General features: G+C 45.9%; 1 protein-coding gene across 6 annotated transcripts in view; it reads right to left on the bottom strand.

Moving 5' to 3' along the window:
- Positions 1 to 3,874: 3,874 nt before the first annotated feature.
- The window catches only part of BTRC (beta-transducin repeat containing E3 ubiquitin protein ligase), a 122,206-nt gene continuing 115,929 nt past the window's right edge, over positions 3,875 to 10,151 (bottom strand). For all 6 annotated transcript variants that reach the window (XM_051799987.1, XM_051799984.1, XM_051799983.1 and 3 more), the window contains one exon: positions 3,875 to 9,710. The gene's annotated coding sequence lies outside the window, so the exon portion shown is untranslated. The remainder of the gene's footprint in view (positions 9,711 to 10,151) is intronic.

Raw genomic sequence — 10,151 nt, 5'->3', positions numbered from 1 at the left:
AAGGGAGCTCGTCTCCACATTTTACAGGCATTCCTCCCCTGGCTCCATGCAGGGAGCCCCTGCCTAAAACACCCCCCATGCCTGGAAAAGCAGCTGTGAGCCCATAAACCACCCTAATCCCCTCCCACTGTCACTCCCAGAGCTCCCGTCCCACTCTTGCCTCACTGCTGCCTTTGCCTCCAGAGGCTGTCCCCACCTCCTCTCCTCGAGGCATTGGACACACAGTGTCTGGGCATGCAAAGAAACCCAGGAGAACTGGAAGAGGCAGAACAGCAGGAGCCAGTCCCAGCATGCATCCTGCACAAAGCAATGTCCAGGAGGATGGAGACGCTGTTGGGAGCCCTGAAGGCTTCCCCATAGTCCAGCTGTTCATGGTGTGGGCAGAGGCAGGATTCATCCTGCTCCAAGGAGCTCGTGTGGTGCGGAATGACAGAGCTAGCCCTGCTGCAATGTCAGAGAATGTGGTGCCTTCTGCCTCCTTTCCCAGCTCCCCAAGGACAAGTACTGACAGCCACGAGCCAGCCATGCAGGACTCTACACCAAAGACATAAAACACAAAAAAAAATGGTATGAAGGACTTGGGAATGCAGAGGAAAACACACTGGGAGAGTCTGTCCCCTTTCCCAAGATGAAATAGAAATCCCTCAGAGAGGACATGGTCTTCAATGCTGCCTCTTGGTGTTTGCCCACCACTACCGAGTTCAAACTAGGTAAATTCCACAAGGAATCAATAAGCAGCTCATATGAAGGCAAAAAGCTGCATTTCTCAGCAGCCACTGACCCCCTTCCCCACACCAGAGGAGAGGGACCTTGGTAGCACAGGCCGAGCAGGCAGAGCTGCTCATGGACATCTCCACAGCTCTGAAGGTCAGAGCAGTTTGCCAGCACTGCCCATTCAGAGCTGACACTGCAGAAATGGAGATGGTCTGGCAGCCTCCCTGCCTCACTGCCCCTTCGAAAACCCTTCCCTGATCTGCCTTTGTAAATGCCAGAAGGATGCTTTGGGCATGGGACAGGGGGTTTTGAACACATCAGCTGCGTGACATTAGCCAGGGGCTTGAGTTCCTTCAAACCACAGTGGCCTCTGGAAGGAAGTCAGTCGTGTCCCCAGTGAAAGCACTACTCAGGCTGCTATTTCTGCCTTGTTGCACTGGAAAGCCCATCTGACCATTCTCCATCTGTAGGAAGGCTATTTACCTGTACAGCTGAGACCTTTTCAAGCCCAGGTTCTCCTGGTCATATTCCTTATCCAAATTCAGTGGTCCCTGGCTTATCAGCCCCACAGCTCAGCAACCTCCCTGCTGGTTTGGAGATTTCGATCTGCTCCTGCCAGCCAGATGCATGTCAGCAAAGCATTTTGGAGAGAAAGCTCAAGCTGGGAAGGTAACACGAATCAGAAGCAAAGAGCATCCCTTGACAATATAATGAATGTGTGCCTGAGCTCCCTTAGGGTAAAGCAAAGTGGCTGGTACTCACATGCACTCCTGGAAGCTTGCTAGAAGGGCAAAACATCCCTGTCCATCAGATGTCTTCAGCCATCAAGGAAGGATCAACTGGCAAAGGGGACAGGCTGAGACCTCCAAGGGCTGCAGCCCGTAATGTGAGATTTGCATAGGATAGTTAGTGCAAGCAGCATCTTATTTTTCCTCTCATCTTCTCTCCCATCAGCCCCTCCTGGAACAGAGTCCTGGGAAGTCTGTATATTGGCTGTGGAATAACCTGAGCACTTGGAAAAGCAGAGCTATACAGAGCAGCAGGCTCTCAAGCCGAGGAGCGGCATCTTACTCCCACAAAACATTGAATCATATCCACATTCTCCTGGGCACTGACAGGTGTGCCATTGCACAGGGGGGTCCACCACACAAAGCCTTTGAACAAAGGGGGCCAGGACACTGCTGGAACCAGGTGCAGCCCTTGCCCCTGCAGGGCTGTCAGGACAGGACAGCTGGACAGAAATCCATGGCAGCACTAGAGCTCAGGGTTTTTGTTTCCCTGGCTATGCTGCCTCCTCTGCTGAGAGTTCGACATCCTAGCCCTCTTTGAACCACCAAATGCTGAACTCATCCCAAACATTATTGTAAGAATTATGTTCATTCTAGCCTAGCTAATCTAAACTAGCCAATTCCTCGTTTCAAGAAAGTATCTTACTATACTCTTGAAAGCATGTATATAACAATAAAAAAACACCAAACAAGAGAAGATTTCATTTTAAAGCTGTAGGTGGATCAAATGCTGTTAATTTGAAGCTATGGCAAACATTACTTTCCTCTTTTCATTTGAAGTGGAAATAAGGCAGACATTTTTAAACAGAAAGGGTAATTAACCACTGAATCTATTTAGGATAATCTGTGTGGTGCTCATTCTTCTCCAGTGGAAATTTACAATTGAGATTGCTTTTCCTTCTCAAAGACTCTCTTTAGTACTTGAGTTTTTGGATGTGAATCCAGAATTCCTGTGAGAAGTTTTCCACCTTGTGCCCTGCAGCACAGCACTGTCCCAGTACTAGAAATCTGGAATAAAGACTCCGATCCTCCTCTTTAAACATCAATGAGAAAAAGGGGAAGGACTATACAAGGAACAGCTAGACATAACCCACAAGGAGAACCTGTTTCTCGTAGGGCTGGGCAGTGTTGTTTGGGTACACACAGACACCTGGGACTGTGAGTACAGAAGGTAAGGGGTCTCACTGGTGTGTGCTGGCAGTCACAGGTTGTTTAAATCAAGCTGCATTCTGTGTTACAGACCAATCCGAAGCCTGTCACTGCAACTCCTCTTCCAAATCTATTATTGGATGTGAGGAAAGAGCAGAGAGGGAACAGAAGAGGTTAAAGTGGTGTAAATATGCATATATATATATATACACGTATATATGTACACACATGCATAAAAACCGCAACCCTTGCCAAACAAAGAATGGGGCTGCTGGGAAACCCTGTCACAAGAAGAGACTGCGATTGGAAGTGACAGGAATCCTGCTCCCAGCGCTTCAGAAAAGCAGGAGCCTTCACAATCTCCAGTCCCCTGCTGGCTCCCAAGAATGGAGCCAGCAGGGAGAGAGATGTCGGGAGTGCAGGGGTTTGTTTGTTTTCTGACCACCCCTGGAGTCAGGATCTTAAAACCACAGTGGCCTTTGTTTTAAAAGGGGCTGTTAAGTAAAACAGAAAGATCCAAGGCTGCTATCCAAGCAGCATTTTTAAGAGAAAGGTATTATGAGGGCAAGGGTGTTTGCGTTGGGATTCCAGCGAGCTGTAAGCGTGACAGCATCCCCAGCCACGGAACTGTGTGGCAGTGCTGCGATATGTCAATTACTCACTCATTATTGAACAGCAGGATTCTGATTAGCTTATAAAACAAATTTGTGCTTCTCCTACCAGGATCTTGCAACAGTACCCAGAAAAACACAAAAGTCTTTATAGCTTTCCCCCCCACTTTTTTAATGGACAGGATGGCTCCAGCTCTTCTCTATCAGTCACATCCACTCTCTGGGTTACAGGGTGGACTCATTTGTCCCAGCCAGAGGCCATTAGCTATGAATAGAGAGTTTGTTAATTAAAAAGTATGCTGTGGTTTTAGGAATAAGTGGTTTTTTTTCCTGACTGCCAGAGCAGTCTTTTATGCTGCACTCATCCCTGAGCAGCAGCTCTGAGGTGGGACTGGTTACTGCAGACTCCGTGTGTCCTGTGAAGCTGCATCTACCCCAGCCTCGGGGCAAAGCTGTCCACCCTTTGGCCCCAGCACTTCCAGGGGTTCACACTGCAAATGTTGTGTATAGTGCATGCGTAGCAGAAGTGTGACTCACACAGACGGGGCTTGAGAAAGATACAGGATTGATATTTCGATGGTGTCCTTCCCCCCCAAAGGAAAACAGGAGAGATTCACAGCTTAATCTTTGTAGTTGTATTTAAGTTATTTTCTGAACAGTTAAAAAAAAAAAAACAAACCACACTGTTACCATGATCCTAGCTCAAGTGAACATTAGTACATTAACTACACATCACCGTAACATAATCACAAAATTCAAAGCACTCATTACTTAAGAATCCAGATAACAAATATAGCAGAGTAACAAACAGAAAACTCTGGAGAAACCATGTTCTTTCTCACCTCTCCCACTTCCACACCCACCTCAGCCTGAGCAGGCAGGAATGATGCAGCAGGCAGGTAACTCTCCTAAACACAGTGATGTAAGATGATGGGGAGAAAGGGGACAATACACTTTGCTGAGGTCACATTATTTTTCTGCCATGCTAAAACTGTGGCTAGGCTGAGCCCTGCAATGTCTCACGTGGTATAGACAAAGTAGCTGAAAGCAAAGTTCTACACTTGAAAGCAGCTCCATATTTTCACATTGAATTGCCCAAAAATTCTCACAGCTAGCTCCTTGTAAAAGCCACTGCAAGCAGCCCGGGACAGGCTGCCCTGCCTCCTGCATGTGGAGTTTTGCTCAGATGTAAACCAATGCTTAAGTGCCAGCAGGTTAAAACACTTTGCCTGTGAAGGCAACAAATTCATTGTGCAGGTATGAGCAGAGCTGCTCTGTGACAAAGACTGGTATGTCCTGCTGATTTTCTGGCCATAGCTGCACTTGGCTCCTGCTTGAGCAGAAATCAGGATATCTTCTAGGGTGATAGGCTATTAAAAAAAGGAACTTGTTTAGGAGCTGGCTATAATATCTAAAGGGCTTGTTGCACATCCATGTACATCAGTATCCCTCTGATTTTGAAAGTATCAGTTTAATATCACTAAGGATTAACCAGTGTTGCCAACTCCCATGGGATATCTACTGGACAAGAAATGTGGAATCCCAACACTTTGGGAACAAGCACTAAGTAATGGGAAAAGTTTCTGGCAGTGTGCCTAGGCTCTACCTGAGAGAGATGCTTTGGGGATTTGCCAGTAGTTTGGCTATACCTCATTAAAAAAAAAAAAGGGGTAAGGGGGCAAAGGAGGGGAAGCCAAATGCTCAGCCTCAGCAGGCAGCTGTACGTCTCAACCCACTGCTGGAGTGTGGAGAACGAACACACCCAAGGGACCTGCTGCTTCTGTGAGTCTCTGAATTAAAAGTGAGGGCAGAAAGACTGTGACTCCCTCATGCCAATCAATCCAGCAGGGATTTGCCAGCAGGACAGAAGGATTTCATATGGAGACCACCTCTGAGGACATCTGGGTCACTTGCTGTTTCCCCCCTCCTTCTGGGAAGCTGATGCTTTATTGCTTTGGGAGGAACAGTAGGGCAAAGCTCAGCATGTCAGATGCATCATGCATGCCACTTGGAGACCCTGGCAAAGCTCATTCTTCTCCTGGCAAGTGCAGGTTAGTCCATTCCTTTCTCCTCATGCCTCCAATGCATCCTAAAAGGGGCATCAACCGACAAGTTCAACAATAGGAGGTCTTGATCACCTCCTGATGACTTCTGATGTTCTCATAGAAAACCTCTGTTCTTCCAAGTCTTTCAACTGCACAAGCCAAAAGATCTATTTTCAGCACTGTCCCCACTTTTGTAGAGATCCATCTATCCCCACGTTCCCCCTAGTTTTCCACCACTTTTCATCTCCTTTTTCTCCCACAACTAAGAGCAAGCCTGCAGTAAGAAGGCTGGCTGTTCCTTCTTATCCACTTCTCTAGCTACGAAGAGCTGCCAGTATTTGCAATTTATCAAACGCAAATACTGCTCCTCCCCAGTGAATTTAGGAATAATCAGCCATACAAGGCAGATCTAAAATGGTGTTAAAGGAAGTCATGCAAGAGCCCAACCTGGATATGTGCTTCCCATTGGAGCCAGGATGCCAGAAACTCAGAACCAAGCCTGGAGCTCTGCTCAGACTGAGGAAGGAACATGTGGAAGGGGCAGATACACATACCTGGGAGTGGAGAAATGCACATGATACTCTCCAGCTTTTTCAGTGTTCAAAAAAAATGAAGAAAAAGAAAAAAGGATCCTTTGGAGCAGGAGCAGGTGGTGGGTAGGTAGAGCATGGTGGTCCAAGTCAGCTTCCAGTTTAGAAACAAGTGTAAAGCATTTCAATGTTTCTGATGAACACAGACTTCTCAACTTGTCATCTGAATTCTTCCATTCCAACAGTGGATGTGTCTGTCCTTGAATGTTAACAGGGAGCAGAGGGAGCTGCTCCAGAGGAGACAGCTGTAGGAGTTATCTCACTGCAAATTCCTTCATGCCATTTTCTATTTGCATATTTGAAAGCAAGCTGTATTCCTCCTAGGACGAGAAATATTCGCAGCAAAACTGTGCTCTACTGCAAAGGATTCACAAGCAGGAGATGGTGTGGCCATAACAGATTGTCCTGCTCTGAATGTCCCACACCTCCAGTACTTTCCATCCCATAGTTCAAGGTGGAAGGCTCATGTGAGCTTCCAACTTATGGGAGAAGTGCCAATCTCTACGCAGCAGAGGTATTTCATTTCAAAGCGATGTGCAACACTTAAAGCCCACAGACACTTCCAGCCCTTTTTAATCTCCTTTCAGCAGGCAAATTCTAGTTATTTTCATTATAAACTCTGCAATTACTCCAATCTGGCTGAGGGATTATCCATCCAGTTCATGCTGAAACCTCTCTCTCACATGTACTCTTGCACACTCACACACACATGCACACATATCCTAAGGGAAGGGGAGGAAGTTTGAAAAAGCCACATTCTTCTGACATTGGAAGATCTACTTACCAAATTGCTCCTCCCGGGGTGCACAATAAACACCACCAAATGTCAGGCTGTGGCAGTTTCAAGTTCAAGTTAGATCAGTTAACTTCAGTTTCCTTCTTAAGCCATGAGAAAATTTTTACAACTCGGGGAGTGGGGTAGGAATCCTCGCCCCTCTGGGGTTCTGTGTGAAGTACTCCCATACAGTCCCTTCTTGAGGGTAAAACACCTTTCTTACCATGTGCCAAAAATGGATTTCAGCAGTTGCTTGCTAAATGTACCTTAAAAAGCTCTATACAGCAGAGTACAAACTACGGTACCACTTGAAGACCCAAGAGAATAGCAGCATGGAGCAGCAGGGCTATGACAACCAAGGACAATCTACAATGGTGTTGTCTCTGTTTGGTCAGCCAGTCTTCCAGTTCTCCCAAATTCTCTCAATTAGCAAAATAAAATGCATCCTTGTACATGCTGGTCACAAAGACACAATTAAAATATTAAAAAGTTCTGCAGCTTTCAGTGGCTGGAGAAACAGATCATTGTTTTCTACAGTAACCCAAATGTAAAAGACAGAGGATAACCAAAATGAGGAAAATAATTATTAAATCTACAGCCAAGGTCATATAAAGCCCTGCTGACATGCAACCATGCTGCAGACCTGGTAATACCTGAACTTAGAGGGACAGTGTTCAAATAGCATTAAGACTCAGAACTTGAACTCAGCAAAGTTTGGGATGTAAACTTTGATTCTCTCTGCTCCCTTGCCATTTTGGCTTTGGGACTGCAGTATTCATGATATGTGGAGCTATCTGAAAGCCCAAACAGCCTTCCTGGGCTTAAAAAGTAGTGCCAAAATTAGTTGTGGATGAACTTATCATTGTGACTCAGAACTTTTATGACTCTGCAGAGGTAAGTCACTCTGCCAGTGTTACCTGAACAGACTTGTTAACCTGTTTGACTCTCACAGCAGTAGTTCAAAAATAGGAGTGTCATCACAGGCTTTGAGATGCTCTTTAGAGCTGATGTAGTCTCTAGGCTCAATGAAAATACAGGGAACTGAGTGCTCAACACTGCTGCCCACATGCCTTAGAAACTGCTCTAGGTATTCCCCAAGCACCAGCTTTTCCTTCCTTCGTAACTCCATCACCTTCTTGTCTGTCTTAGCTGTCACCAAAATTATTCAAATTCTCTGGACTGCTCTTTGGGGACTCCTGGCCCAGCTCCTTGCTAAATTTCATTGGTGGAAAATGCGCATCCCAAGCAATTAGAGACAATGCAACTGCTTCCCCAGCTAAGTGAAGCTGATGAGAATAGCTTAAAAAAAAATCCCATCTCCCAAGTTCAGAGTGTGTTAACAAAGCCTGTTTAAACCCCTTCAGCTCAGAGATAAAGGGCATCAATTTCCTACTGTAGGATTGGAGCAACTCCCTACTAAGGCAGTAGAGGTTATTTCAGACATGCAGGAGATATGGGCACAAAACTGGAATGGCCAGGGGCTGATTTACACAGTCTTTCCTGATCTAAATGCAGGCCTGCTGCAATTCCTTCCAGCTCTGTGAAGACAGCTGTTTTCCCTTGGACTTCTGTCTAGTTCAGAGACATGCAGAATTGTTTCTCATGTCCTTTCTCTTCAAGGCTATTTTTATCTTTTAAACAATCAGATTTTGCAAAAGTCTCAGCTAGAAAGCAAAGATTCATCACAGCTATCAGCAAAAGGACTAATCAGCCCACATCCCTAAATCACAGTGCAGCATGCATGCAGGTTAGACAAGCACACCACAGGCTCTCCTTCCAAATGCCTTCTAGCAAGGCTAGCCCCAGAAATGCTGCAGAACCGGCCTCAAGTCACTGCTAAATTCAATGATTGTCCTCATGGCCACACTCATTTTACCAATCTGCCATCTCCAGAGGACTGTGCATTTGCTCATTCAAGTGAGGCAAAGTCTTATTGTAATGGCCAGAGTGTTTGTGTAGTGTCTTCACTCTAGGATGGCTCTGGAGAGCTTCACAAGGTTTTTAGCAGCTCCCTCTTCCAGCACCCAGCTACAGCCTTTCTGAGGGGAGAAGGAATGGAAAGAAAAGAGCAATGTCCAGCTTTCCTTCTCACCACAGCCTCAAACTTTCTCCAATTTACAGAATAATTCATAAGTCATCAGCAACATACTGTCTTCAGGGAGAACAGCAGGAGGAAGATGGTACACGCAATCTCTTTGCTAGTGAAATATTGTCCTGGGCCAACATTTCACCTGGGGTAGGGGTGGACAGGATCTCAGCCCCAGCCCATCATGCTTGGGACTTTGGCAGAATAGAGCTTAACTTTTCATTGATTAGCATTCCCCAAATGAGTAGATGTTAAGGGAGACTACAATACACATCCAGCTTCCAAAGGGTTAGCATAGCAGGCAGGAGAGGAAAGAAATTGGTTTGGTTCATAATAGTCAAATTTCAAGGGTCCTCTCTCCACAAAAAAATAAGTCTGCAGTCAGAACAGCCAAAAGCCACAGGGAAGCCGGGTTTGGGGGGGAGGGTGATAGTCTGGCTGCTTTGTTTCTGTTGCTCTTCAGAGCTCAATGCTTTTTCAAAGGCCTAGCAATGGATATTGATTTCAGTCCGACAGTAGCAGCCTTCTCCCCACCCACCCTCACACCCACCCTGAAGTAACTCTCAGCAGGATGTGCTGTGGCTATAAGTCTTCTGCTTAACAGCAAAGCAACACATTCTGGCAACATCTTAAATATATTCATAGGACATCTGTGACTGGGTTTGGAGGGGAACCAAACAGGGTAAAGGGAAGCAGAGTGAACATGAAGAGGGGGATCAGGGAGGAGAGGGATGGGAAGGTTTAAAAATGTTAACTGTTCATGAAAGATAAAAGTCATCTTCTGATATAGCAGCACTTTAGCAGTCAGCCGCGCTGAGTAGACCCTGTCTGAGATCAACCGCATGCCAACTTTGTTCCAGAAACAAGTCTGAGAGCCTCTCTCTTCAGCAAGTATTGGTTACGTGGATAGTTCTTTTGTCCTGGCATTTAAATACTGCAGCTTAAATGAGTCCTGGGAACGAAAAACAGAACAAACCAAACAAACCCCATTCGTACTAAATCTTTTAATGATTTAAAAGAACATCTGATTGACCAGAGTGTTTGAGAAAATCAAGAAAGCTGATCTGACAGGTCTGGAGCACCACCGTACAGTTACCAATCAAACAGGATCCAGGACGTGCCCCATGACAGAGCATTTTCATGGGAAAATGTCACTGTGGAAACGCCTTTGCAGAAGCCTGTTAGTTCTTCTGCCATTTTTCTCAAGCTATTAACAGTAATTGTGCATGTACCCACCCAAGCAAGCAATCATGCTATCGCACTTTACTCATATATATCGAATTCACTCTACAACTGACCCGGACCTATGAAACATTATGTCCTCCCCACACTGTGCTCACCAAGACAAAAGGGTAAGCAAACCAGCCAGGCTCTGATATGAACAATTTAACAG

The sequence above is a fragment of the Manacus candei genome, unplaced genomic scaffold, assembly GCF_025592945.1.
Source record: "Manacus candei isolate 608988 ecotype Guabito, Panama unplaced genomic scaffold, ASM2559294v1 h1tg000050l, whole genome shotgun sequence".
NCBI lineage: Eukaryota > Metazoa > Chordata > Aves > Passeriformes > Pipridae > Manacus > Manacus candei.
Note: the sequence above shows the minus strand (reverse complement) of the source record. Positions and strands in the feature narration are given on the sequence as shown.